This window comes from Phyllobates terribilis, unplaced genomic scaffold (genome assembly GCF_046119375.1).
Source record: "Phyllobates terribilis strain yellow unplaced genomic scaffold, ASM4611937v1 Scaffold_34__1_contigs__length_13252353, whole genome shotgun sequence".
Taxonomy (NCBI): domain Eukaryota; kingdom Metazoa; phylum Chordata; class Amphibia; order Anura; family Dendrobatidae; genus Phyllobates; species Phyllobates terribilis.
In genome coordinates, this window is record NW_027362794.1 from 2,907,457 (window position 1) to 2,934,839 (window position 27,383).

The 27,383-nt window shown below is 45.4% G+C and overlaps 21 non-coding genes across 21 annotated transcripts; all 21 read left to right on the forward strand.

Moving 5' to 3' along the window:
* The first annotated feature begins 610 nt into the window (after window positions 1-610).
* Window positions 611-801, forward strand: LOC141181651 (U2 spliceosomal RNA). The gene has a single exon (XR_012257208.1). It is a non-coding gene; the product is annotated as a U2 spliceosomal RNA (small nuclear RNA).
* A 1,123-nt stretch (window positions 802-1,924) lies between these two features.
* Window positions 1,925-2,115, forward strand: LOC141181577 (U2 spliceosomal RNA). The gene has a single exon (XR_012257140.1). It is a non-coding gene; the product is annotated as a U2 spliceosomal RNA (small nuclear RNA).
* A 1,120-nt stretch (window positions 2,116-3,235) lies between these two features.
* On the forward strand, window positions 3,236-3,426 carry LOC141182189 (U2 spliceosomal RNA). Its single transcript, XR_012257579.1, has one exon. It is a non-coding gene; the product is annotated as a U2 spliceosomal RNA (small nuclear RNA).
* A 1,123-nt stretch (window positions 3,427-4,549) lies between these two features.
* On the forward strand, window positions 4,550-4,740 carry LOC141181578 (U2 spliceosomal RNA). The gene has a single exon (XR_012257141.1). It is a non-coding gene; the product is annotated as a U2 spliceosomal RNA (small nuclear RNA).
* A 1,118-nt stretch (window positions 4,741-5,858) lies between these two features.
* LOC141181541 (U2 spliceosomal RNA) lies at window positions 5,859-6,049 on the forward strand. Its single transcript, XR_012257108.1, has one exon. It is a non-coding gene; the product is annotated as a U2 spliceosomal RNA (small nuclear RNA).
* Window positions 6,050-7,172: 1,123 nt separating this feature from the next.
* LOC141182190 (U2 spliceosomal RNA) lies at window positions 7,173-7,363 on the forward strand. Its single transcript, XR_012257580.1, has one exon. It is a non-coding gene; the product is annotated as a U2 spliceosomal RNA (small nuclear RNA).
* Window positions 7,364-8,482: 1,119 nt separating this feature from the next.
* LOC141182191 (U2 spliceosomal RNA) lies at window positions 8,483-8,673 on the forward strand. Its single transcript, XR_012257581.1, has one exon. It is a non-coding gene; the product is annotated as a U2 spliceosomal RNA (small nuclear RNA).
* Window positions 8,674-9,788: 1,115 nt separating this feature from the next.
* Window positions 9,789-9,979, forward strand: LOC141182192 (U2 spliceosomal RNA). The gene has a single exon (XR_012257582.1). It is a non-coding gene; the product is annotated as a U2 spliceosomal RNA (small nuclear RNA).
* Window positions 9,980-11,104: 1,125 nt separating this feature from the next.
* LOC141182193 (U2 spliceosomal RNA) lies at window positions 11,105-11,295 on the forward strand. The gene has a single exon (XR_012257583.1). It is a non-coding gene; the product is annotated as a U2 spliceosomal RNA (small nuclear RNA).
* Window positions 11,296-12,413: 1,118 nt separating this feature from the next.
* Window positions 12,414-12,604, forward strand: LOC141182195 (U2 spliceosomal RNA). Its single transcript, XR_012257584.1, has one exon. It is a non-coding gene; the product is annotated as a U2 spliceosomal RNA (small nuclear RNA).
* A 1,118-nt stretch (window positions 12,605-13,722) lies between these two features.
* LOC141182196 (U2 spliceosomal RNA) lies at window positions 13,723-13,913 on the forward strand. Its single transcript, XR_012257585.1, has one exon. It is a non-coding gene; the product is annotated as a U2 spliceosomal RNA (small nuclear RNA).
* Window positions 13,914-15,032: 1,119 nt separating this feature from the next.
* Window positions 15,033-15,223, forward strand: LOC141181675 (U2 spliceosomal RNA). The gene has a single exon (XR_012257229.1). It is a non-coding gene; the product is annotated as a U2 spliceosomal RNA (small nuclear RNA).
* Window positions 15,224-16,343: 1,120 nt separating this feature from the next.
* LOC141182198 (U2 spliceosomal RNA) lies at window positions 16,344-16,534 on the forward strand. The gene has a single exon (XR_012257587.1). It is a non-coding gene; the product is annotated as a U2 spliceosomal RNA (small nuclear RNA).
* A 1,119-nt stretch (window positions 16,535-17,653) lies between these two features.
* On the forward strand, window positions 17,654-17,844 carry LOC141181832 (U2 spliceosomal RNA). Its single transcript, XR_012257372.1, has one exon. It is a non-coding gene; the product is annotated as a U2 spliceosomal RNA (small nuclear RNA).
* Window positions 17,845-18,968: 1,124 nt separating this feature from the next.
* Window positions 18,969-19,159, forward strand: LOC141181436 (U2 spliceosomal RNA). The gene has a single exon (XR_012257013.1). It is a non-coding gene; the product is annotated as a U2 spliceosomal RNA (small nuclear RNA).
* Window positions 19,160-20,274: 1,115 nt separating this feature from the next.
* LOC141180645 (U2 spliceosomal RNA) lies at window positions 20,275-20,465 on the forward strand. Its single transcript, XR_012256295.1, has one exon. It is a non-coding gene; the product is annotated as a U2 spliceosomal RNA (small nuclear RNA).
* A 1,122-nt stretch (window positions 20,466-21,587) lies between these two features.
* Window positions 21,588-21,778, forward strand: LOC141182199 (U2 spliceosomal RNA). The gene has a single exon (XR_012257588.1). It is a non-coding gene; the product is annotated as a U2 spliceosomal RNA (small nuclear RNA).
* A 1,119-nt stretch (window positions 21,779-22,897) lies between these two features.
* Window positions 22,898-23,088, forward strand: LOC141182200 (U2 spliceosomal RNA). The gene has a single exon (XR_012257589.1). It is a non-coding gene; the product is annotated as a U2 spliceosomal RNA (small nuclear RNA).
* Window positions 23,089-24,207: 1,119 nt separating this feature from the next.
* Window positions 24,208-24,398, forward strand: LOC141182201 (U2 spliceosomal RNA). The gene has a single exon (XR_012257590.1). It is a non-coding gene; the product is annotated as a U2 spliceosomal RNA (small nuclear RNA).
* Window positions 24,399-25,514: 1,116 nt separating this feature from the next.
* LOC141182202 (U2 spliceosomal RNA) lies at window positions 25,515-25,705 on the forward strand. The gene has a single exon (XR_012257591.1). It is a non-coding gene; the product is annotated as a U2 spliceosomal RNA (small nuclear RNA).
* A 1,122-nt stretch (window positions 25,706-26,827) lies between these two features.
* Window positions 26,828-27,018, forward strand: LOC141182203 (U2 spliceosomal RNA). The gene has a single exon (XR_012257592.1). It is a non-coding gene; the product is annotated as a U2 spliceosomal RNA (small nuclear RNA).
* The last annotated feature ends 365 nt before the right edge of the window (window positions 27,019-27,383 follow it).

Sequence of the window (27,383 nt, forward strand, 5' to 3'; positions counted from 1 at the left end):
AACACTGACTTCTTTCATTTAATGCCTGCAGACTATAAAAGAGAAACCAACCCAAAAAGTTTGGTTGATTAGTCTGTGGCATTCTTTTAAACTGTTGCTTATGGCGGTCTCTGTGAGCTTCTCAGTGACATTCAGCCATCCAGGTATCCCGCCTGCAGTAGACGGAATGTGGCAATGGAACGCTGGCTGCGCGTGTCATAATAGGCTCTGAGCCTTTATATACCTGCGCACAGCAGCAGCCACCTTCAGTCTGCTGCTGGACAGCCAGCAGCAGCAGCAGCAGCAGGAGAGGTAATTAATCAGCAACCCTCCTGCTAAGGGTAGACAGCTGCTCGTTCCACCCCCCCCCCGCCTTAATTGGTTCTCCTCCCTTCCAACGGTGTTGAGGCGGGTGGGAACAGCCGGGGGTTGAGGGTACTGTGCTAAAAGAGGTGGAGTTATGCAGATCTAAAACGCGTGGATTGCAGCAGCAGCAAGCCGAAAAGTGCAGGCATGTGAGGGATCTAGAGGTTGACAGCATGTCTTCTTAACGGGAGTCCAGGTGGCCATCTCCACAAATGGACTTTTCAGAATCCTTGGGTGGCACCGTAGTCGGAAACCAATTCTGGTTATCGCTTCTCGGCCTTTTGGCTATGATCAAGTGTAGTATCTGTTCTTATCAGTTTAATATCTGATACGTCCCCTATCTGGGGACCATATATTAAATGGATTTTTAGAACAGGGAGATGGAAAAAGAGCTTGCTCTGTCCACTCCACGCATTGACCTGGTATTGCAGTATCTCCAGGACCGGTGCACCCCTTCTTTAATGCAGTTTCTAAAATCAGAAAGAATTGAATTCAATGCTTTTTGTTCATTTGGCTTGTTTGTCGGATTTTGGGATGGACTCTTTGGCTTTGCTTTTCTTCTCCTCATTGGATTTTTCATGTTAAAAGTTGCAGAAGCCAGATGACAAGCTCATTTTGGTTCAACTTCAGCAACTGTGCATTGCATTGCCATGTAATGTAATGCAATGCTATCTATCTAGCTCTCCCTCTATACTTCCTTTTGGATAAACAGACATATTAGTCAAGCATTTTGGAGCTTTCACCTAAATAACTACAGGTGGTGAGATAAGCTGCACAATATAATTGACCTTTCAGTATATTGTTGCACACACACCATCTATTTAGCAAATGCCCTTGTTATCAACAGCAGCCTTTTAAACTCACCTGAGCTAACAGGTATGTGAGCTGGTTACTCTGCTGCGCTTAAAATTTCTTTTTTGGTTTGCTACAATGCCTTTTCTGAAACGTTGTCTCCCTCTGCTGGAACACTGACTTCTTTCATTTAATGCCTGCAGACTATAAAAGAGAAACAAACACAAAAAGTTTGGTTGATTAGTCTGTGGCATTCTTTTAAACTGTTGCTTATGGCGGTCTCTGTGAGCTTCTCAGTGACATTCAGCCATCCAGGTATCCCGCCTGCAGTAGACGGAATGTGGCAATGGAACGCTGGCTGCGCGTGTCATAATAGGCTCTGAGCCTTTATATACCTGCGCACAGCAGCAGCCACCTTCAGTCTGCTGCTGGACAGCCAGCAGCAGCAGCAGCAGCAGGAGAGGTAATTAATCAGCAACCCTCCTGCTAAGGGTAGACAGCTGCTCGTTCCACCCCCCCACCCCCCCGCCTTAATTGGTTCTCCTCCCTTCCAACAGTGTTGAGGCGGGTGGGAACAGCCGGGGGTTGAGGGTACTGTGCTAAAAGAGGTGGAGTTATGCAGATCTAAAACGCGTGGATTGCAGCAGCAGCAAGCCGAAAAGTGCAGGCATGTGAGGGATCTAGAGGTTGACAGCATGTCTTCTTAACGGGAGTCCAGGTGGCCATCTGCACAAATGGACTTTTCAGAATCCTTGGGTGGCACCGTAGTCGGAAACCAATTCTGGTTATCGCTTCTCGGCCTTTTGGCTAAGATCAAGTGTAGTATCTGTTCTTATCAGTTTAATATCTGATACGTCCCCTATCTGGGGACCATATATTAAATGGATTTTTAGAACAGGGAGATGGAAAAAGAGCTTGCTCTGTCCACTCCACGCATTGACTTGGTATTGCAGTATCTCCAGGACCGGTGCACCCCTTCTTTAATGCAGTTTCTAAAATCAGAAAGAATTGAATTCAATGCTTTTTGTTCATTTGGCTTGTTTGTCGGATTTTGGGATGGACTCTTTGGCTTTGCTTTTCTTCTCCTCATTGGATTTTTTATGTTAAAAGTTGCAGAAGCCAGATGACAAGCTCATTTTGGTTCAACTTCAGCAACTGTACATTGCATTGCCATGTAATGTAATGCAATGCTATCTATCTAGCTCTCCCTCTATACTTCCTTTTGGATAAACAGACATATTAGGCAAGCATTTTGGAGCTTTCACCTAAATAACTACAGGTGGTGAGATAAGCTGCACAATATAATTGACCTTTCAGTATATTGTTGCACACACACCATCTATTTAGCAAATGCCCTTGTTATCAACAGCAGCCTTTTAAACTCACCTGAGCTAACAGGTATGTGAGCTGGTTACTCTGCTGCGCTTAAAATTTCTTTTTTGGTTTGCTACAATGCCTTTTCTGAAACGTTGTCTCCCTCTGCTGGAACACTGACTTCTTTCATTTAATGCCTGCAGACTATAAAAGAGAAACCAACCCAAAAAGTTTGGTTGATTAGTCTGTGGCATTCTTTTAAACTGTTGCTTATGGCGGTCTCTGTGAGCTTCTCAGTGACATTCAGCCATCCAGGTATCCCGCCTGCAGTAGACGGAATGTGGCAATGGAACGCTGGCTGCGCGTGTCATAATAGGCTCTGAGCCTTTATATACCTGCGCACAGCAGCAGCCACCTTCAGTCTGCTGCTGGACAGCCAGCAGCAGCAGCAGCAGCAGGAGAGGTAATTAATCAGCAACCCTCCTGCTAAGGGTAGACAGCTGCTCGTTCCACCCCCCCCCCCCGCCTTAATTGGTTCTCCTCCCTTCCAACGGTGTTGAGGCGGGTGGGAACAGCCGGGGGTTGAGGGTACTGTGCTAAAAGAGGTGGAGTTATGCAGATCTAAAACGCGTGGATTGCAGCAGCAGCAAGCCGAAAAGTGCAGGCATGTGAGGGATCTAGAGGTTGACAGCATGTCTTCTTAACGGGAGTCCAGGTGGCCATCTCCACAAATGGACTTTTCAGAATCCTTGGGTGGCACCGTAGTCGGAAACCAATTCTGGTTATCGCTTCTCGGCCTTTTGGCTAAGATCAAGTGTAGTATCTGTTCTTATCAGTTTAATATCTGATACGTCCCCTATCTGGGGACCATATATTAAATGGATTTTTAGAACAGGGAGATGGAAAAAGAGCTTGCTCTGTCCACTCCACGCATTGACCTGGTATTGCAGTATCTCCAGGACCGGTGCACCCCTTCTTTAATGCAGTTTCTAAAATCAGAAAGAATTGAATTCAATGCTTTTTGTTCATTTGGCTTGTTTGTCGGATTTTGGGATGGACTCTTTGGCTTTGCTTTTCTTCTCCTCATTGGATTTTTCATGTTAAAAGTTGCAGAAGCCAGATGACAAGCTCATTTTGGTTCAACTTCAGCAACTGTGCATTGCATTGCCATGTAATGTAATGCAATGCTATCTATCTAGCTCTCCCTCTATACTTCCTTTTGGATAAACAGACATATTAGTCAAGCATTTTGGAGCTTTCACCTAAATAACTACAGGTGGTGAGATAAGCTGCACAATATAATTGACCTTTCAGTATATTGTTGCACACACACCATCTATTTAGCAAATGCCCTTGTTATCAACAGCAGCCTTTTAAACTCACCTGAGCTAACAGGTATGTGAGCTGGTTACTCTGCTGCGCTTAAAATTTCTTTTTTGGTTTGCTACAATGCCTTTTCTGAAACGTTGTCTCCCTCTGCTGGAACACTGACTTCTTTCATTTAATGCCTGCAGACTATAAAAGAGAAACAAACACAAAAAGTTTGGTTGATTAGTCTGTGGCATTCTTTTAAACTGTTGCTTATGGCGGTCTCTGTGAGCTTCTCAGTGACATTCAGCCATCCAGGTATCCCGCCTGCAGTAGACGGAATGTGGCAATGGAACGCTGGCTGCGCGTGTCATAATAGGCTCTGAGCCTTTATATACCTGCGCACAGCAGCAGCCACCTTCAGTCTGCTGCTGGACAGCCAGCAGCAGCAGCAGCAGCAGGAGAGGTAATTAATCAGCAACCCTCCTGCTAAGGGTAGACAGCTGCTCGTTCCACCCCCCCACCCCCCCGCCTTAATTGGTTCTCCTCCCTTCCAACAGTGTTGAGGCGGGTGGGAACAGCCGGGGGTTGAGGGTACTGTGCTAAAAGAGGTGGAGTTATGCAGATCTAAAACGCGTGGATTGCAGCAGCAGCAAGCCGAAAAGTGCAGGCATGTGAGGGATCTAGAGGTTGACAGCATGTCTTCTTAACGGGAGTCCAGGTGGCCATCTCCACAAATGGACTTTTCAGAATCCTTGGGTGGCACCGTAGTCGGAAACCAATTCTGGTTATCGCTTCTCGGCCTTTTGGCTAAGATCAAGTGTAGTATCTGTTCTTATCAGTTTAATATCTGATACGTCCCCTATCTGGGGACCATATATTAAATGGATTTTTAGAACAGGGAGATGGAAAAAGAGCTTGCTCTGTCCACTCCACGCATTGACTTGGTATTGCAGTATCTCCAGGACCGGTGCACCCCTTCTTTAATGCAGTTTCTAAAATCAGAAAGAATTGAATTCAATGCTTTTTGTTCATTTGGCTTGTTTGTCGGATTTTGGGATGGACTCTTTGGCTTTGCTTTTCTTCTCCTCATTGGATTTTTTATGTTAAAAGTTGCAGAAGCCAGATGACAAGCTCATTTTGGTTCAACTTCAGCAACTGTACATTGCATTGCCATGTAATGTAATGCAATGCTATCTATCTAGCTCTCCCTCTATACTTCCTTTTGGATAAACAGACATATTAGGCAAGCATTTTGGAGCTTTCACCTAAATAACTACAGGTGGTGAGATAAGCTGCACAATATAATTGACCTTTCAGTATATTGTTGCACACACACCATCTATTTAGCAAATGCCCTTGTTATCAACAGCAGCCTTTTAAACTCACCTGAGCTAACAGGTATGTGAGCTGGTTACTCTGCTGCGCTTAAAATTTCTTTTTTGGTTTGCTACAATGCCTTTTCTGAAACGTTGTCTCCCTCTGCTGGAACACTGACTTCTTTCATTTAATGCCTGCAGACTATAAAAGAGAAACCAACCCAAAAAGTTTGGTTGATTAGTCTGTGGCATTCTTTTAAACTGTTGCTTATGGCGGTCTCTGTGAGCTTCTCAGTGACATTCAGCCATCCAGGTATCCCACCTGCAGTAGACGGAATGTGGCAATGGAACGCTGGCTGCGCGTGTCATAATAGGCTCTGAGCCTTTATATACCTGCGCACAGCAGCAGCCACCTTCAGTCTGCTGCTGGACAGCCAGCAGCAGCAGCAGCAGCAGGAGAGGTAATTAATCAGCAACCCTCCTGCTAAGGGTAGACAGCTGCTCGTTCCACCCCCCCCCCGCCTTAATTGGTTCTCCTCCCTTCCAACGGTGTTGAGGCGGGTGGGAACAGCCGGGGGTTGAGGGTACTGTGCTAAAAGAGGTGGAGTTATGCAGATCTAAAACGCGTGGATTGCAGCAGCAGCAAGCCGAAAAGTGCAGGCATGTGAGGGATCTAGAGGTTGACAGCATGTCTTCTTAACGGGAGTCCAGGTGGCCATCTCCACAAATGGACTTTTCAGAATCCTTGGGTGGCACCGTAGTCGGAAACCAATTCTGGTTTTCGCTTCTCGGCCTTTTGGCTAAGATCAAGTGTAGTATCTGTTCTTATCAGTTTAATATCTGATACGTCCCCTATCTGGGGACCATATATTAAATGGATTTTTAGAACAGGGAGATGGAAAAAGAGCTTGCTCTGTCCACTCCACGCATTGACCTGGTATTGCAGTATCTCCAGGACCGGTGCACCCCTTCTTTAATGCAGTTTCTAAAATCAGAAAGAATTGAATTCAATGCTTTTTGTTCATTTGGCTTGTTTGTCGGATTTTGGGATGGACTCTTTGGCTTTGCTTTTCTTCTCCTCATTGGATTTTTCATGTTAAAAGTTGCAGAAGCCAGATGACAAGCTCATTGTGGTTCAACTTCAGCAACTGTACATTGCATTGCCATGTAATGTAATGCAATGCTATCTATCTAGCTCTCCCTCTGTACTTCCTTTTGGATAAACAGACATATTAGGCAAGCATTTTGGAGCTTTCACCTAAATAACTACAGGTGGTGAGATAAGCTGCACAATATAATTGACCTTTCAGTATATTGTTGCACACACACCATCTATTTAGCAAATGCCCTTGTTATCAACAGCAGCCTTTTAAACTCACCTGAGCTAACAGGTATGTGAGCTGGTTACTCTGCTGCGCTTAAAATTTCTTTTTTGGTTTGCTACAATGCCTTTTCTGAAACGTTGTCTCCCTCTGCTGGAACACTGACTTCTTTCATTTAATGCCTGCAGACTATAAAAGAGAAACCAACCCAAAAAGTTTGGTTGATTAGTCTGTGGCATTCTTTTAAACTGTTGCTTATGGCGGTCTCTGTGAGCTTCTCAGTGACATTCAGCCATCCAGGTATCCCGCCTGCAGTAGACGGAATGTGGCAATGGAACGCTGGCTGCGCGTGTCATAATAGGCTCTGAGCCTTTATATACCTGCGCACAGCAGCAGCCACCTTCAGTCTGCTGCTGGACAGCCAGCAGCAGCAGCAGCAGCAGGAGAGGTAATTAATCAGCAACCCTCCTGCTAAGGGTAGACAGCTGCTCGTTCCACCCCCCCCCCCCCCCGCCTTAATTGGTTCTCCTCCCTTCCAACGGTGTTGAGGCGGGTGGGAACAGCCGGGGGTTGAGGGTACTGTGCTAAAAGAGGTGGAGTTATGCAGATCTAAAACGCGTGGATTGCAGCAGCAGCAAGCCGAAAAGTGCAGGCATGTGAGGGATCTAGAGGTTGACAGCATGTCTTCTTAACGGGAGTCCAGGTGGCCATCTCCACAAATGGACTTTTCAGAATCCTTGGGTGGCACCGTAGTCGGAAACCAATTCTGGTTATCGCTTCTCGGCCTTTTGGCTAAGATCAAGTGTAGTATCTGTTCTTATCAGTTTAATATCTGATACGTCCCCTATCTGGGGACCATATATTAAATGGATTTTTAGAACAGGGAGATGGAAAAAGAGCTTGCTCTGTCCACTCCACGCATTGACCTGGTATTGCAGTATCTCCAGGACCGGTGCACCCCTTCTTTAATGCAGTTTCTAAAATCAGAAAGAATTGAATTCAATGCTTTTTGTTCATTTGGCTTGTTTGTCGGATTTTGGGATGGACTCTTTGGCTTTGCTTTTCTTCTCCTCATTGGATTTTTCATGTTAAAAGTTGCAGAAGCCAGATGACAAGCTCATTTTGGTTCAACTTCAGCAACTGTGCATTGCATTGCCATGTAATGTAATGCAATGCTATCTATCTAGCTCTCCCTCTATACTTCCTTTTGGATAAACAGACATATTAGGCAAGCATTTTGAAGCTTTCACCTAAATAACTACAGGTGGTGAGATAAGCTGCACAATATAATTGACCTTTCAGTATATTGTTGCACACACACCATCTATTTAGCAAATGCCCTTGTTATCAACAGCAGCCTTTTAAACTCACCTGAGCTAACAGGTATGTGAGCTGGTTACTCTGCTGCGCTTAAAATTTCTTTTTTGGTTTGCTACAATGCCTTTTCTGAAACGTTGTCTCCCTCTGCTGGAACACTGACTTCTTTCATTTAATGCCTGCAGACTATAAAAGAGAAACCAACCCAAAAAGTTTGGTTGATTAGTCTGTGGCATTCTTTTAAACTGTTGCTTATGGCGGTCTCTGTGAGCTTCTCAGTGACATTCAGCCATCCAGGTATCCCGCCTGCAGTAGACGGAATGTGGCAATGGAACGCTGGCTGCGCGTGTCATAATAGGCTCTGAGCCTTTATATACCTGCGCACAGCAGCAGCCACCTTCAGTCTGCTGCTGGACAGCCAGCAGCAGCAGCAGCAGCAGGAGAGGTAATTAATCAGCAACCCTCCTGCTAAGGGTAGACAGCTGCTCGTTCCACCCCCCCCCCCGCCTTAATTGGTTCTCCTCCCTTCCAACGGTGTTGAGGCGGGTGGGAACAGCCGGGGGTTGAGGGTACTGTGCTAAAAGAGGTGGAGTTATGCAGATCTAAAACGCGTGGATTGCAGCAGCAGCAAGCCGAAAAGTGCAGGCATGTGAGGGATCTAGAGGTTGACAGCATGTCTTCTTAACGGGAGTCCAGGTGGCCATCTCCACAAATGGACTTTTCAGAATCCTTGGGTGGCACCGTAGTCGGAAACCAATTCTGGTTATCGCTTCTCGGCCTTTTGGCTAAGATCAAGTGTAGTATCTGTTCTTATCAGTTTAATATCTGATACGTCCCCTATCTGGGGACCATATATTAAATGGATTTTTAGAACAGGGAGATGGAAAAAGAGCTTGCTCTGTCCACTCCACGCATTGACCTGGTATTGCAGTATCTCCAGGACCGGTGCACCCCTTCTTTAATGCAGTTTCTAAAATCAGAAAGAATTGAATTCAATGCTTTTTGTTCATTTGGCTTGTTTGTCGGATTTTGGGATGGACTCTTTGGCTTTGCTTTTCTTCTCCTCATTGGATTTTTCATGTTAAAAGTTGCAGAAGCCAGATGACAAGCTCATTTTGGTTCAACTTCAGCAACTGTGCATTGCATTGCCATGTAATGTAATGCAATGCTATCTATCTAGCTCTCCCTCTATACTTCCTTTTGGATAAACAGACATATTAGGCAAGCATTTTGGAGCTTTCACCTAAATAACTACAGGTGGTGAGATAAGCTGCACAATATAATTGACCTTTCAGTATATTGTTGCACACACACCATCTATTTAGCAAATGCCCTTGTTATCAACAGCAGCCTTTTAAACTCACCTGAGCTAACAGGTATGTGAGCTGGTTACTCTGCTGCGCTTAAAATTTCTTTTTTGGTTTGCTACAATGCCTTTTCTGAAACGTTGTCTCCCTCTGCTGGAACACTGACTTCTTTCATTTAATGCCTGCAGACTATAAAAGAGAAACCAACCCAAAAAGTTTGGTTGATTAGTCTGTGGCATTCTTTTAAACTGTTGCTTATGGCGGTCTCTGTGAGCTTCTCAGTGACATTCAGCCATCCAGGTATCCCGCCTGCAGTAGACGGAATGTGGCAATGGAACGCTGGCTGCGCGTGTCATAATAGGCTCTGAGCCTTTATATACCTGCGCACAGCAGCAGCCACCTTCAGTCTGCTGCTGGACAGGCAGCAGCAGCAGCAGCAGGAGAGGTAATTAATCTGCAACCCTCCTGCTAAGGGTAGACAGCTGCTCGTTCCACCCCCCCCCCGCCTTAATTGGTTCTCCTCCCTTCCAATGGTGTTGAGGCGGGTGGGAACAGCCGGGGGTTGAGGGTACTGTGCTAAAAGAGGTGGAGTTATGCAGATCTAAAACGCGTGGATTGCAGCAGCAGCAAGCCGAAAAGTGCAGGCATGTGAGGGATCTAGAGGTTGACAGCATGTCTTCTTAACGGGAGTCCAGGTGGCCATCTCCACAAATGGACTTTTCAGAATCCTTGGGTGGCACCGTAGTCGGAAACCAATTCTGGTTATCGCTTCTCGGCCTTTTGGCTAAGATCAAGTGTAGTATCTGTTCTTATCAGTTTAATATCTGATACGTCCCCTATCTGGGGACCATATATTAAATGGATTTTTAGAACAGGGAGATGGAAAAAGAGCTTGCTCTGTCCACTCCACGCATTGACCTGGTATTGCAGTATCTCCAGGACCGGTGCACCCCTTCTTTAATGCAGTTTCTAAAATCAGAAAGAATTGAATTCAATGCTTTTTGTTCATTTGGCTTGTTTGTCGGATTTTGGGATGGACTCTTTGGCTTTGTTTTTCTTCTCCTCATTGGATTTTTCATGTTAAAAGTTGCAGAAGCCAGATGACAAGCTCATTTTGGTTCAACTTCAGCAACTGTGCATTGCATTGCCATGTAATGTAATGCAATGCTATCTATCTAGCTCTCCCTCTATACTTCCTTTTGGATAAACAGACATATTAGGCAAGCATTTTGGAGCTTTCACCTAAATAACTACAGGTGGTGAGATAAGCTGCACAATATAATTGACCTTTCAGTATATTGTTGCACACACACCATCTATTTAGCAAATGCCCTTGTTATCAACAGCAGCCTTTTAAACTCACCTGAGCTAACAGGTATGTGAGCTGGTTACTCTGCTGCGCTTAAAATTTCTTTTTTGGTTTGCTACAATGCCTTTTCTGAAACGTTGTCTCCCTCTGCTGGAACACTGACTTCTTTCATTTAATGCCTGCAGACTATAAAAGAGAAACCAACCCAAAAAGTTTGGTTGATTAGTCTGTGGCATTCTTTTAAACTGTTGCTTATGGCGGTCTCTGTGAGCTTCTCAGTGACATTCAGCCATCCAGGTATCCCGCCTGCAGTAGACGGAATGTGGCAATGGAACGCTGGCTGCGCGTGTCATAATAGGCTCTGAGCCTTTATATACCTGCGCACAGCAGCAGCCACCTTCAGTCTGCTGCTGGACAGCCAGCAGCAGCAGCAGCAGCAGGAGAGGTAATTAATCAGCAACCCTCCTGCTAAGGGTAGACAGCTGCTCGTTCCACCCCCCCCCCCCCCCCCGCCTTAATTGGTTCTCCTCCCTTCCAACGGTGTTGAGGCGGGTGGGAACAGCCGGGGGTTGAGGGTACTGTGCTAAAAGAGGTGGAGTTATGCAGATCTAAAACGCGTGGATTGCAGCAGCAGCAAGCCGAAAAGTGCAGGCATGTGAGGGATCTAGAGGTTGACAGCATGTCTTCTTAACGGGAGTCCAGGTGGCCATCTCCACAAATGGACTTTTCAGAATCCTTGGGTGGCACCATAGTCGGAAACCAATTCTGGTTATCGCTTCTCGGCCTTTTGGCTAAGATCAAGTGTAGTATCTGTTCTTATCAGTTTAATATCTGATACGTCCCCTATCTGGGGACCATATATTAAATGGATTTTTAGAACAGGGAGATGGAAAAAGAGCTTGCTCTGTCCACTCCACGCATTGACCTGGTATTGCAGTATCTCCAGGACCGGTGCACCCCTTCTTTAATGCAGTTTCTAAAATCAGAAAGAATTGAATTCAATGCTTTTTGTTCATTTGGCTTGTTTGTCGGATTTTGGAATGGACTCTTTGGCTTTGCTTTTCTTCTCCTCATTGGATTTTTCATGTTAAAAGTTGCAGAAGCCAGATGACAAGCTCATTTTGGTTCAACTTCAGCAACTGTGCATTGCATTGCCATGTAATGTAATGCAATGCTATCTCTCTAGCTCTCCCTCTATACTTCCTTTTGGATAAACAGACATATTAGGCAAGCATTTTGGAGCTTTCACCTAAATAACTACAGGTGGTGAGATAAGCTGCACAATATAATTGACCTTTCAGTATATTGTTGCACACACACCATCTATTTAGCAAATGCCCTTGTTATCAACAGCAGCCTTTTAAACTCACCTGAGCTAACAGGTATGTGAGCTGGTTACTCTGCTGCGCTTAAAATTTCTTTTTTGGTTTGCTACAATGCCTTTTCTGAAACGTTGTCTCCCTCTGCTGGAACACTGACTTCTTTCATTTAATGCCTGCAGACTATAAAAGAGAAACCAACCCAAAAAGTTTGGTTGATTAGTCTGTGGCATTCTTTTAAACTGTTGCTTATGGCGGTCTCTGTGAGCTTCTCAGTGACATTCAGCCATCCAGGTATCCCGCCTGCAGTAGACGGAATGTGGCAATGGAACGCTGGCTGCGCGTGTCATAATAGGCTCTGAGCCTTTATATACCTGCGCACAGCAGCAGCCACCTTCAGTCTGCTGCTGGACAGCCAGCAGCAGCAGCAGCAGCAGGAGAGGTAATTAATCAGCAACCCTCCTGCTAAGGGTAGACAGCTGCTCGTTCCACACCCCCCCCGCCTTAATTGGTTCTCCTCCCTTCCAACGGTGTTGAGGCGGGTGGGAACAGCCGGGGGTTGAGGGTACTGTGCTAAAAGAGGTGGAGTTATGCAGATCTAAAACGCGTGGATTGCAGCAGCAGCAAGCCGAAAAGTGCAGGCATGTGAGGGATCTAGAGGTTGACAGCATGTCTTCTTAACGGGAGTCCAGGTGGCCATCTCCACAAATGAACTTTTCAGAATCCTTGGGTGGCACCGTAGTCGGAAACCAATTCTGGTTATCGCTTCTCGGCCTTTTGGCTAAGATCAAGTGTAGTATCTGTTCTTATCAGTTTAATATCTGATACGTCCCCTATCTGGGGACCATATATTAAATGGATTTTTAGAACAGGGAGATGGAAAAAGAGCTTGCTCTGTCCACTCCACGCATTGACCTGGTATTGCAGTATCTCCAGGACCGGTGCACCCCTTCTTTAATGCAGTTTCTAAAATCAGAAAGAATTGAATTCAATGCTTTTTGTTCATTTGGCTTGTTTGTCGGATTTTGGGATGGACTCTTTGGCTTTGCTTTTCTTCTCCTCATTGGATTTTTCATGTTAAAAGTTGCAGAAGCCAGATGACAAGCTCATTTTGGTTCAACTTCAGCAACTGTGCATTGCATTGCCATGTAATGTAATGCAATGCTATCTATCTAGCTCTCCCTCTATACTTCCTTTTGGATAAACAGACATATTAGGCAAGCATTTTGGAGCTTTCACCTAAATAACTACAGGTGGTGAGATAAGCTGCACAATATAATTGACCTTTCAGTATATTGTTGCACACACACCATCTATTTAGCAAATGCCCTTGTTATCAACAGCAGCCTTTTAAACTCACCTGAGCTAACAGGTATGTGAGCTGGTTACTCTGCTGCGCTTAAAATTTCTTTTTTGGTTTGCTACAATGCCTTTTCTGAAACGTTGTCTCCCTCTGCTGGAACACTGACTTCTTTCATTTAATGCCTGCAGACTATAAAAGAGAAACCAACCCAAAAAGTTTGGTTGATTAGTCTGTGGCATTCTTTTAAACTGTTGCTTATGGCGGTCTCTGTGAGCTTCTCAGTGACATTCAGCCATCCAGGTATCCCGCCTGCAGTAGACGGAATGTGGCAATGGAACGCTGGCTGCGCGTGTCATAATAGGCTCTGAGCCTTTATATACCTGCGCACAGCAGCAGCCACCTTCAGTCTGCTGCTGGACAGCCAGCAGCAGCAGCAGCAGCAGGAGAGGTAATTAATCAGCAACCCTCCTGCTAAGGGTAGACAGCTGCTCGTTCCACCCCCCCCCCGCCTTAATTGGTTCTCCTCCCTTCCAACGGTGTTGAGGCGGGTGGGAACAGCCGGGGGTTGAGGGTACTGTGCTAAAAGAGGTGGAGTTATGCAGATCTAAAACGCGTGGATTGCAGCAGCAGCAAGCCGAAAAGTGCAGGCATGTGAGGGATCTAGAGGTTGACAGCATGTCTTCTTAACGGGAGTCCAGGTGGCCATCTCCACAAATGGACTTTTCAGAATCCTTGGGTGGCACCGTAGTCGGAAACCAATTCTGGTTATCGCTTCTCGGCCTTTTGGCTAAGATCAAGTGTAGTATCTGTTCTTATCAGTTTAATATCTGATACGTCCCCTATCTGGGGACCATATATTAAATGGATTTTTAGAACAGGGAGATGGAAAAAGAGCTTGCTCTGTCCACTCCACGCATTGACCTGGTATTGCAGTATCTCCAGGACCGGTGCACCCCTTCTTTAATGCAGTTTCTAAAATCAGAAAGAATTGAATTCAATGCTTTTTGTTCATTTGGCTTGTTTGTCGGATTTTGGGATGGACTCTTTGGCTTTGCTTTTCTTCTCCTCATTGGATTTTTCATGTTAAAAGTTGCAGAAGCCAGATGACAAGCTCATTTTGGTTCAACTTCAGCAACTGTGCATTGCATTGCCATGTAATGTAATGCAATGCTATCTATCTAGCTCTCCCTCTATACTTCCTTTTGGATAAACAGACATATTAGGCAAGCATTTTGGAGCTTTCACCTAAATAACTACAGGTGGTGAGATAAGCTGCACAATATAATTGACCTTTCAGTATATTGTTGCACACACACCATCTATTTAGCAAATGCCCTTGTTATCAACAGCAGCCTTTTAAACTCACCTGAGCTAACAGGTATGTGAGCTGGTTACTCTGCTGCGCTTAAAATTTCTTTTTTGGTTTGCTACAATGCCTTTTCTGAAACGTTGTCTCCCTCTGCTGGAACACTGACTTCTTTCATTTAATGCCTGCAGACTATAAAAGAGAAACCAACCCAAAAAGTTTGGTTGATTAGTCTGTGGCATTCTTTTAAACTGTTGCTTATGGCGGTCTCTGTGAGCTTCTCAGTGACATTCAGCCATCCAGGTATCCCGCCTGCAGTAGACGGAATGTGGCAATGGAACGCTGGCTGCGCGTGTCATAATAGGCTCTGAGCCTTTATATACCTGCGCACAGCAGCAGCCACCTTCAGTCTGCTGCTGGAGAGCCAGCAGCAGCAGCAGCAGCAGGAGAGGTAATTAATCAGCAACCCTCCTGCTAAGGGTAGACAGCTGCTCGTTCCACCCCCCCCCCCGCCTTAATTGGTTCTCCTCCCTTCCAACGGTGTTGAGGCGGGTGGGAACAGCCGGGGGTTGAGGGTACTGTGCTAAAAGAGGTGGAGTTATGCAGATCTAAAACGCGTGGATTGCAGCAGCAGCAAGCCGAAAAGTGCAGGCATGTGAGGGATCTAGAGGTTGACAGCATGTCTTCTTAACGGGAGTCCAGGTGGCCATCTCCACAAATGGACTTTTCAGAATCCTTGGGTGGCACCGTAGTCGGAAACCAATTCTGGTTATCGCTTCTCGGCCTTTTGGCTAAGATCAAGTGTAGTATCTGTTCTTATCAGTTTAATATCTGATACGTCCCCTATCTGGGGACCATATATTAAATGGATTTTTAGAACAGGGAGATGGAAAAAGAGCTTGCTCTGTCCACTCCACGCATTGACCTGGTATTGCAGTATCTCCAGGACCGGTGAACCCCTTCTTTAATGCAGTTTCTAAAATCAGAAAGAATTGAATTCAATGCTTTTTGTTCATTTGGCTTGTTTGTCGGATTTTGGGATGGACTCTTTGGCTTTGCTTTTCTTCTCCTCATTGGATTTTTCATGTTAAAAGTTGCAGAAGCCAGATGACAAGCTCATTTTGGTTCAACTTCAGCAACTGTGCATTGCATTGCCATGTAATGTAATGCAATGCTATCTATCTAGCTCTCCCTCTATACTTCCTTTTGGATAAACAGACATATTAGGCAAGCATTTTGGAGCTTTCACCTAAATAACTACAGGTGGTGAGATAAGCTGCACAATATAATTGACCTTTCAGTATATTGTTGCACACACACCATCTATTTAGCAAATGCCCTTGTTATCAACAGCAGCCTTTTAAACTCACCTGAGCTAACAGGTATGTGAGCTGGTTACTCTGCTGCGCTTAAAATTTCTTTTTTGGTTTGCTACAATGCCTTTTCTGAAACGTTGTCTCCCTCTGCTGGAACACTGACTTCTTTCATTTAATGCCTGCAGACTATAAAAGAGAAACCAACCCAAAAAGTTTGGTTGATTACTCTGTGGCATTCTTTTAAACTGTTGCTTATGGCGGTCTCTGTGAGCTTCTCAGTGACATTCAGCCATCCAGGTATCCCGCCTGCAGTAGACGGAATGTGGCAATGGAACGCTGGCTGCGCGTGTCATAATAGGCTCTGAGCCTTTATATACCTGCGCACAGCAGCAGCCACCTTCAGTCTGCTGCTGGACAGCCAGCAGCAGCAGCAGCAGCAGGAGAGGTAATTAATCAGCAACCCTCCTGCTAAGGGTAGACAGCTGCTCGTTCCACCCCCCCCCCCCGCCTTAATTGGTTCTCCTCCCTTCCAACGGTGTTGAGGCGGGTGGGAACAGCCGGGGGTTGAGGGTACTGTGCTAAAAGAGGTGGAGTTATGCAGATCTAAAACGCGTGGATTGCAGCAGCAGCAAGCCGAAAAGTGCAGGCATGTGAGGGATCTAGAGGTTGACAGCATGTCTTCTTAACGGGAGTCCAGGTGGCCATCTCCACAAATGGACTTTTCAGAATCCTTGGGTGGCACCGTAGTCGGAAACCAATTCTGGTTATCGCTTCTCGGCCTTTTGGCTAAGATCAAGTGTAGTATCTGTTCTTATCAGTTTAATATCTGATACGTCCCCTATCTGGGGACCATATATTAAATGGATTTTTAGAACAGGGAGATGGAAAAAGAGCTTGCTCTGTCCACTCCACGCATTGACCTGGTATTGCAGTATCTCCAGGACCGGTGCACCCCTTCTTTAATGCAGTTTCTAAAATCAGAAAGAATTGAATTCAATGCATTTTGTTCATTTGGCTTGTTTGTCGGATTTTGGGATGGACTCTTTGGCTTTGCTTTTCTTCTCCTCATTGGATTTTTCATGTTAAAAGTTGCAGAAGCCAGATGACAAGCTCATTTTGGTTCAACTTCAGCAACTGTGCATTGCATTGCCATGTAATGTAATGCAATGCTATCTCTCTAGCTCTCCCTCTATACTTCCTTTTGGATAAACAGACATATTAGGCAAGCATTTTGGAGCTTTCACCTAAATAACTACAGGTGGTGAGATAAGCTGCACAATATAATTGACCTTTCAGTATATTGTTGCACACACACCATCTATTTAGAAAATGCCCTTGTTATCAACAGCAGCCTTTTAAACTCACCTGAGCTAACAGGTATGTGAGCTGGTTACTCTGCTGCGCTTAAAATTTCTTTTTTGGTTTGCTACAATGCCTTTTCTGAAACGTTGTCTCCCTCTGCTGGAACACTGACTTCTTTCATTTAATGCCTGCAGACTATAAAAGAGAAACCAACCCAAAAAGTTTGGTTGATTAGTCTGTGGCATTCTTTTAAACTGTTGCTTATGGCGGTCTCTGTGAGCTTCTCAGTGACATTCAGCCATCCAGGTATCCCGCCTGCAGTAGACGGAATGTGGCAATGGAACGCTGGCTGCGCGTGTCATAATAGGCTCTGAGCCTTTATATACCTGCGCACAGCAGCAGCCACCTTCAGTCTGCTGCTGGACAGCCAGCAGCAGCAGCAGCAGCAGGAGAGGTAATTAATCAGCAACCCTCCTGCTAAGGGTAGACAGCTGCTCGTTCCACCCCCCCCCCCGCCTTAATTGGTTCTCCTCCCTTCCAACGGTGTTGAGGCGGGTGGGAACAGCCGGGGGTTGAGGGTACTGTGCTAAAAGAGGTGGAGTTATGCAGATCTAAAACGCGTGGATTGCAGCAGCAGCAAGCCGAAAAGTGCAGGCATGTGAGGGATCTAGAGGTTGACAGCATGTCTTCTTAACGGGAGTCCAGGTGGCCATCTCCACAAATGGACTTTTCAGAATCCTTGGGTGGCACCGTAGTCGGAAACCAATTCTGGTTATCGCTTCTCGGCCTTTTGGCTAACATCAAGTGTAGTATCTGTTCTTATCAGTTTAATATCTGATACGTCCCCTATCTGGGGACCATATATTAAATGGATTTTTAGAACAGGGAGATGGAAAAAGAGCTTGCTCTGTCCACTCCACGCATTGACCTGGTATTGCAGTATCTCCAGGACCGGTGCACCCCTTCTTTAATGCAGTTTCTAAAATCAGAAAGAATTGAATTCAATGCTTTTTGTTCATTTGGCTTGTTTGTCGGATTTTGGGATGGACTCTTTGGCTTTGCTTTTCTTCTCCTCATTGGATTTTTCATGTTAAAAGTTGCAGAAGCCAGATGACAAGCTCATTTTGGTTCAACTTCAGCAACTGTGCATTGCTTTGCCATGTAATTTAATGCAATGCTATCTATCTAGCTCTCCCTCTATACTTCCTTTTGGATAAACAGACATATTAGGCAAGCATTTTGGAGCTTTCACCTAAATAACTACAGGTGGTGAGATAAGCTGCACAATATAATTGACCTTTCAGTATATTGTTGCACACACACCATCTATTTAGCAAATGCCCTTGTTATCAACAGCAGCCTTTTAAACTCACCTGAGCTAACAGGTATGTGAGCTGGTTACTCTGCTGCGCTTAAAATTTCTTTTTTGGTTTGCTACAATGCCTTTTCTGAAACGTTGTCTCCCTCTGCTGGAACACTGACTTCTTTCATTTAATGCCTGCAGACTATAAAAGAGAAACCAACCCAAAAAGTTTGGTTGATTAGTCTGTGGCATTCTTTTAAACTGTTGCTTATGGCGGTCTCTGTGAGCTTCTCAGTGACATTCAGCCATCCAGGTATCCCGCCTGCAGTAAACGGAATGTGGCAATGGAACGCTGGCTGCGCGTGTCATAATAGGCTCTGAGCCTTTATATACCTGCGCACAGCAGCAGCCACCTTCAGTCTGCTGCTGGACAGCCAGCAGCAGCAGCAGCAGCAGCAGGAGAGGTAATTAATCAGCAACCCTCCTGCTAAGGGTAGACAGCTGCTCGTTCCACCCCCCCCCCCCCGCCTTAATTGGTTCTCCTCCCTTCCAACGGTGTTGAGGCGGGTGGGAACAGCCGGGGGTTGAGGGTACTGTGCTAAAAGAGGTGGAGTTATGCAGATCTAAAACGCGTGGATTGCAGCAGCAGCAAGCCGAAAAGTGCAGGCATGTGAGGGATCTAGAGGTTGACAGCATGTCTTCTTAACGGGAGTCCAGGTGGCTATCTCCACAAATGGACTTTTCAGAATCCTTGGGTGGCACCGTAGTCGGAAACCAATTCTGGTTATCGCTTCTCGGCCTTTTGGCTAAGATCAAGTGTAGTATCTGTTCTTATCAGTTTAATATCTGATACGTCCCCTATCTGGGGACCATATATTAAATGGATTTTTAGAAAAGGGAGATGGAAAAAGAGCTTGCTCTGTCCACTCCACGCATTGACCTGGTATTGCAGTATCTCCAGGACCGGTGCACCCCTTCTTTAATGCAGTTTCTAAAATCAGAAAGAATTGAATTCAATGCTTTTTGTTCATTTGGCTTGTTTGTCGGATTTTGGGATGGACTCTTTGGCTTTGCTTCTCTTCTCCTCATTGGATTTTTCATGTTAAAAGTTGCAGAAGCCAGATGACAAGCTCATTTTGGTTCAACTTCAGCAACTGTGCATTGCATTGCCATGTAATGTAATGCAATGCTATCTATCTAGCTCTCCCTCTATACTTCCTTTTGGATAAACAGACATATTAGGCAAGCATTTTGGAGCTTTCACCTAAATAACTACAGGTGGTGAGATAAGCTGCACAATATAATTGACCTTTCAGTATATTGTTGCACACACACCATCTATTTAGCAAATGCCCTTGTTATCAACAGCAGCCTTTTAAACTCACCTGAGCTAACAGGTATGTGAGCTGGTTACTCTGCTGCGCTTAAAATTTCTTTTTTGGTTTGCTACAATGCCTTTTCTGAAACGTTGTCTCCCTCTGCTGGAACACTGACTTCTTTCATTTAATGCCTGCAGACTATAAAAGAGAAACCAACCCAAAAAGTTTGGTTGATTAGTCTGTGGCATTCTTTTAAACTGTTGCTTATGGCGGTCTCTGTGAGCTTCTCAGTGACATTCAGCCATCCAGGTATCCCGCCTGCAGTAGACGGAATGTGGCAATGGAACGCTGGCTGCGCGTGTCATAATAGGCTCTGAGCCTTTATATACCTGCGCACAGCAGCAGCCACCTTCAGTCTGCTGCTGGACAGCCAGCAGCAGCAGCAGCAGGAGAGGTAATTAATCAGCAACCCTCCTGCTAAGGGTAGACAGCTGCTCGTTCCACCCCCCCCCCGCCTTAATTGGTTCTCCTCCCTTCCAACGGTGTTGAGGCGGGTGGGAACAGCCGGGGGTTGAGGGTACTGTGCTAAAAGAGGTGGAGTTATGCAGATCTAAAACGCGTGGATTGCAGCAGCAGCAAGCCGAAAAGTGCAGGCATGTGAGGGATCTAGAGGTTGACAGCATGTCTTCTTAACGGGAGTCCAGGTGGCCATCTCCACAAATGGACTTTTCAGAATCCTTGGGTGGCACCGTAGTCGGAAACCAATTCTGGTTATCGCTTCTCGGCCTTTTGGCTAAGATCAAGTGTAGTATCTGTTCTTATCAGTTTAATATCTGATACGTCCCCTATCTGGGGACCATATATTAAATGGATTTTTAGAACAGGGAGATGGAAAAAGAGCTTGCTCTGTCCTCTCCACGCATTGACCTGGTATTGCAGTATCTCCAGGACCGGTGCACCCCTTCTTTAATGCAGTTTCTAAAATCAGAAAGAATTGAATTCAATGCTTTTTGTTCATTTGGCTTGTTTGTCGGATTTTGGGATGGACTCTTTGGCTTTGCTTTTCTTCTCCTCATTGGATTTTTCATGTTAAAAGTTGCAGAAGCCAGATGACAAGCTCATTTTGGTTCAACTTCAGCAACTGTGCATTGCATTGCCATGTAATGTAATGCAATGCTATCTATCTAGCTCTCCCTCTATACTTACTTTTGGATAAACAGACATCTTAGGCAAGCATTTTGGAGCTTTCACCTAAATAACTACAGGTGGTGAGATAAGCTGCACAATATAATTGACCTTTCAGTATATTGTTGCACACACACCATCTATTTAGCAAATGCCCTTGTTATCAACAGCAGCCTTTTAAACTCACCTGAGCTAACAGGTATGTGAGCTGGTTACTCTGCTGCGCTTAAAATTTCTTTTTTGGTTTGCTACAATGCCTTTTCTGAAACGTTGTCTCCCTCTGCTGGAACACTGACTTCTTTCATTTAATGCCTGCAGACTATAAAAGAGAAACCAACCCAAAAAGTTTGGTTGATTAGTCTGTGGCATTCTTTTAAACTGTTGCTTATGGCGGTCTCTGTGAGCTTCTCAGTGACATTCAGCCATCCAGGTATCCCGCCTGCAGTAGACGGAATGTGGCAATGGAACGCTGGCTGCGCGTGTCATAATAGGCTCTGAGCCTTTATATACCTGCGCACAGCAGCAGCCACCTTCAGTCTGCTGCTGGACAGCCAGCAGCAGCAGCAGCAGCAGGAGAGGTAATTAATCAGCAACCCTCCTGCTAAGGGTAGACAGCTGCTCGTTCCACCCCCCCCCCCCCCGCCTTAATTGGTTCTCCTCCCTTCCAACGGTGTTGAGGCGGGTGGGAACAGCCGGGGGTTGAGGGTACTGTGCTAAAAGAGGTGGAGTTATGCAGATCTAAAACGCGTGGATTGCAGCAGCAGCAAGCCGAAAAGTGCAGGCATGTGAGGGATCTAGAGGTTGACAGCATGTCTTCTTAACGGGAGTCCAGGTGGCCATCTCCACAAATGGACTTTTCAGAATCCTTGGGTGGCACCGTAGTCGGAAACCAATTCTGGTTATCGCTTCTCGGCCTTTTGGCTAAGATCAAGTGTAGTATCTGTTCTTATCAGTTTAATATCTGATACGTCCCCTATCTGGGGACCATATATTAAATGGATTTTTAGAACAGGGAGATGGAAAAAGAGCTTGCTCTGTCCACTCCACGCATTGACCTGGTATTGCAGTATCTCCAGGACCGGTGCACCCCTTCTTTAATGCAGTTTCTAAAATCAGAAAGAATTGAATTCAATGCTTTTTGTTCATTTGGCTTGTTTGTCGGATTTTGGGATGGACTCTTTGGCTTTGCTTTTCTTCTCCTCATTGGATTTTTCATGTTAAAAGTTGCAGAAGCCAGATGACAAGCTCATTTTGGTTCAACTTCAGCAACTGTGCATTGCATTGCCATGTAATGTAATGCAATGCTATCTATCTAGCTCTCCCTCTATACTTCCTTTTGGATAAACAGACATATTAGGCAAGCATTTTGGAGCTTTCACCTAAATAACTACAGGTGGTGAGATAAGCTGCACAATATAATTGACCTTTCAGTATATTGTTGCACACACACCATCTATTTAGCAAATGCCCTTGTTATCAACAGCAGCCTTTTAAACTCACCTGAGCTAACAGGTATGTGAGCTGGTTACACTGCTGCGCTTAAAATTTCTTTTTTGGTTTGCTACAATGCCTTTTCTGAAACGTTGTCTCCCTCTGCTGGAACACTGACTTCTTTCATTTAATGCCTGCAGACTATAAAAGAGAAACCAACCCAAAAAGTTTGGTTGATTAGTCTGTGGCATTCTTTTAAACTGTTGCTTATGGCGGTCTCTGTGAGCTTCTCAGTGACATTCAGCCATCCAGGTATCCCGCCTGCAGTAGACGGAATGTGGCAATGGAACGCTGGCTGCGCGTGTCATAATAGGCTCTGAGCCTTTATATACCTGCGCACAGCAGCAGCCACCTTCAGTCTGCTGCTGGACAGCCAGCAGCAGCAGCAGCAGCAGGAGAGGTAATTAATCAGCAACCCTCCTGCTAAGGGTAGACAGCTGCTCGTTCCACCCCCCCCCCCGCCTTAATTGGTTCTCCTCCCTTCCAACGGTGTTGAGGCGGGTGGGAACAGCCGGGGGTTGAGGGTACTGTGCTAAAAGAGGTGGAGTTATGCAGATCTAAAACGCGTGGATTGCAGCAGCAGCAAGCCGAAAAGTGCAGGCATGTGAGGGATCTAGAGGTTGACAGCATGTCTTCTTAACGGGAGTCCAGGTGGCCATCTCCACAAATGGACTTTTCAGAATCCTTGGGTGGCACCGTAGTCGGAAACCAATTCTGGTTATCGCTTCTCGGCCTTTTGGCTAAGATCAAGTGTAGTATCTGTTCTTATCAGTTTAATATCTGATACGTCCCCTATCTGGGGACCATATATTAAATGGATTTTTAGAACAGGGAGATGGAAAAAGAGCTTGCTCTGTCCACTCCACGCATTGACCTGGTATTGCAGTATCTCCAGGACCGGTGCACCCCTTCTTTAATGCAGTTTCTAAAATCAGAAAGAATTGAATTCAATGCTTTTTGTTCATTTGGCTTGTTTGTCGGATTTTGGGATGGACTCTTTGGCTTTGCTTTTCTTCTCCTCATTGGATTTTTCATGTTAAAAGTTGCAGAAGCCAGATGACAAGCTCATTTTGGTTCAACTTCAGCAACTGTGCATTGCATTGCCATGTAATGTAATGCAATGCTATCTATCTAGCTCTCCCTCTATACTTCCTTTTGGATAAACAGACATATTAGGCAAGCATTTTGGAGCTTTCACCTAAATAACTACAGGTGGTGAGATAAGCTGCACAATATAATTGACCTTTCAGTATATTGTTGCACACACACCATCTATTTAGCAAATGCCCTTGTTATCAACAGCAGCCTTTTAAACTCACCTGAGCTAACAGGTATGTGAGCTGGTTACTCTGCTGCGCTTAAAATTTCTTTTTTGGTTTGCTACAATGCCTTTTCTGAAACGTTGTCTCCCTCTGCTGGAACACTGACTTCTTTCATTTAATGCCTGCAGACTATAAAAGAGAAACCAACCCAAAAAGTTTGGTTGATTAGTCTGTGGCATTCTTTTAAACTGTTGCTTATGGCGGTCTCTGTGAGCTTCTCAGTGACATTCAGCCATCCAGGTATCCCGCCTGCAGTAGACGGAATGTGGCAATGGAACGCTGGCTGCGCGTGTCATAATAGGCTCTGAGCCTTTATATACCTGCGCACAGCAGCAGCCACCTTCAGTCTGCTGCTGGACAGCCAGCAGCAGCAGCAGCAGCAGGAGAGGTAATTAATCAGCAACCCTCCTGCTAAGGGTAGACAGCTGCTCGTTCCACCCCCCCCCCCGCCTTAATTGGTTCTCCTCCCTTCCAACGGTGTTGAGGCGGGTGGGAACAGCCGGGGGTTGAGGGTACTGTGCTAAAAGAGGTGGAGTTATGCAGATCTAAAACGCGTGGATTGCAGCAGCAGCAAGCCGAAAAGTGCAGGCATGTGAGGGATCTAGAGGTTGACAGCATGTCTTCTTAACGGGAGTCCAGGTGGCCATCTCCACAAATGGACTTTTCAGAATCCTTGGGTGGCACCGTAGTCGGAAACCAATTCTGGTTATCGCTTCTCGGCCTTTTGGCTAAGATCAAGTGTAGTATCTGTTCTTATCAGTTTAATATCTGATACGTCCCCTATCTGGGGACCATATATTAAATGGATTTTTAGAACAGGGAGATGGAAAAAGAGCTTGCTCTGTCCACTCCACGCATTGACCTGGTATTGCAGTATCTCCAGGACCGGTGCACCCCTTCTTTAATGCAGTTTCAAAAATCAGAAAGAATTGAATTCAATGCTTTTTGTTCATTTGGCTTGTTTGTCGGATTTTGGGATGGACTCTTTGGCTTTGCTTTTCTTCTCCTCATTGGATTTTTCATGTTAAAAGTTGCAGAAGCCAGATGACAAGCTCATTTTGGTTCAACTTCAGCAACTGTGCATTGCATTGCCATGTAATGTAATGCAATGCTATCTATCTAGCTCTCCCTCTATACTTCCTTTTGGATAAACAGACATATTAGGCAAGCATTTTGGAGCTTTCACCTAAATAACTACAGGTGGTGAGATAAGCTGCACAATATAATTGACCTTTCAGTATATTGTTGCACACACACCATCTATTTAGCAAATGCCCTTGTTATCAACAGCAGCCTTTTAAACTCACCTGAGCTAACAGGTATGTGAGCTGGTTACTCTGCTGCGCTTAAAATTTCTTTTTTGGTTTGCTACAATGCCTTTTCTGAAACGTTGTCTCCCTCTGCTGGAACACTGACTTCTTTCATTTAATGCCTGCAGACTATAAAAGAGAAACCAACCCAAAAAGTTTGGTTGATTAGTCTGTGGCATTCTTTTAAACTGTTGCTTATGGCGGTCTCTGTGAGCTTCTCAGTGACATTCAGCCATCCAGGTATCTCGCCTGCAGTAGACGGAATGTGGCAATGGAACGCTGGCTGCGCGTGTCATAATAGGCTCTGAGCCTTTATATACCTGCGCACAGCAGCAGCCACCTTCAGTCTGCTGCTGGACAGCCAGCAGCAGCAGCAGCAGGAGAGGTAATTAATCAGCAACCCTCCTGCTAAGGGTAGACAGCTGCTCGTTCCACCCCCCCCCCCGCCTTAATTGGTTCTCCTCCCTTCCAACGGTGTTGAGGCGGGTGGGAACAGCCGGGGGTTGAGGGTACTGTGCTAAAAGAGGTGGAGTTATGCAGATCTAAAACGCGTGGATTGCAGCAGCAGGAAGCCGAAAAGTGCAGGCATGTGAGGGATCTAGAGGTTGACAGCATGTCTTCTTAACGGGAGTCCAGGTGGCCATCTCCACAAATGGACTTTTCAGAATCCTTGGGTGGCACCGTAGTCGGAAACCAATTCTGGTTATCGCTTCTCGGCCTTTTGGCTAAGATCAAGTGTAGTATCTGTTCTTATCAGTTTAATATCTGATACGTCCCCTATCTGGGGACCATATATTAAATGGATTTTTAGAACAGGGAGATGGAAAAAGAGCTTGCTCTGTCCACTCCACGCATTGACCTGGTATTGCAGTATCTCCAGGACCGGTGCACCCCTTCTTTAATGCAGTTTCTAAAATCAGAAAGAATTGAATTCAATGCTTTTTGTTCATTTGGCTTGTTTGTCGGATTTTGGGATGGACTCTTTGGCTTTGCTTTTCTTCTCCTCATTGGATTTTTCATGTTAAAAGTTGCAGAAGCCAGATGACAAGCTCATTTTGGTTCAACTTCAGCAACTGTGCATTGCATTGCCATGTAATGTAATGCAATGCTATCTATCTAGCTCTCCCTCTATACTTCCTTTTGGATAAACAGACATATTAGGCAAGCATTTTGGAGCTTTCACCTAAATAACTACAGGTGGTGAGATAAGCTGCACAATATAATTGACCTTTCAGTATATTGTTGCACACACACCATCTATTTAGCAAATGCCCTTGTTATCAACAGCAGCCTTTTAAACTCACCTGAGCTAACAGGTATGTGAGCTGGTTACTCTGCTGCGCTTAAAATTTCTTTTTTGGTTTGCTACAATGCCTTTTCTGAAACGTTGTCTCCCTCTGCTGGAACACTGACTTCTTTCATTTAATGCCTGCAGACTATAAAAGAGAAACCAACCCAAAAAGTTTGGTTGATTAGTCTGTGGCATTCTTTTAAACTGTTGCTTATGGCGGTCTCTGTGAGCTTCTCAGTGACATTCAGCCATCCAGGTATCCCGCCTGCAGTAGACGGAATGTGGCAATGGAACGCTGGCTGCGCGTGTCATAATAGGCTCTGAGCCTTTATATACCTGCGCACAGCAGCAGCCACCTTCAGTCTGCTGCTGGACAGCCAGCAGCAGCAGCAGCAGCAGGAGAGGTAATTAATCAGCAACCCTCCTGCTAAGGGTAGACAGCTGCTCGTTCCACCCCCCCCCCCCCCGCCTTAATTGGTTCTCCTCCCTTCCAACGGTGTTGAGGCGGGTGGGAACAGCCGGGGGTTGAGGGTACTGTGCTAAAAGAGGTGGAGTTATGCAGATCTAAAACGCGTGGATTGCAGCAGCAGCAAGCCGAAAAGTGCAGGCATGTGAGGGATCTAGAGGTTGACAGCATGTCTTCTTAATGGGAGTCCAGGTGGCCATCTCCACAAATGGACTTTTCAGAATCCTTGGGTGGCACCGTAGTCGGAAACCAATTCTGGTTATCGCTTCTCGGCCTTTTGGCTAAGATCAAGTGTAGTATCTGTTCTTATCAGTTTAATATCTGATACGTCCCCTATCTGGGGACCATATATTAAATGGATTTTTAGAACAGGGAGATGGAAAAAGAGCTTGCTCTGTCCACTCCACGCATTGACCTGGTATTGCAGTATCTCCAGGACCGGTGCACCCCTTCTTTAATGCAGTTTCTAAAATCAGAAAGAATTGAATTCAATGCTTTTTGTTCATTTGGCTTGTTTGTCGGATTTTGGGATGGACTCTTTGGCTTTGCTTTTCTTCTCCTCATTGGATTTTTCATGTTAAAAGTTGCAGAAGCCAGATGACAAGCTCATTTTGGTTCAACTTCAGCAACTGTGCATTGCATTGCCATGTAATGTAATGCAATGCTATCTATCTAGCTCTCCCTCTATACTTCCTTTTGGATAAACAGACATATTAGGCAAGCATTTTGGAGCTTTCACCTAAATAACTACAGGTGGTGAGATAAGCTGCACAATATAATTGACCTTTCAGTATATTGTTGCACACACACCATCTAT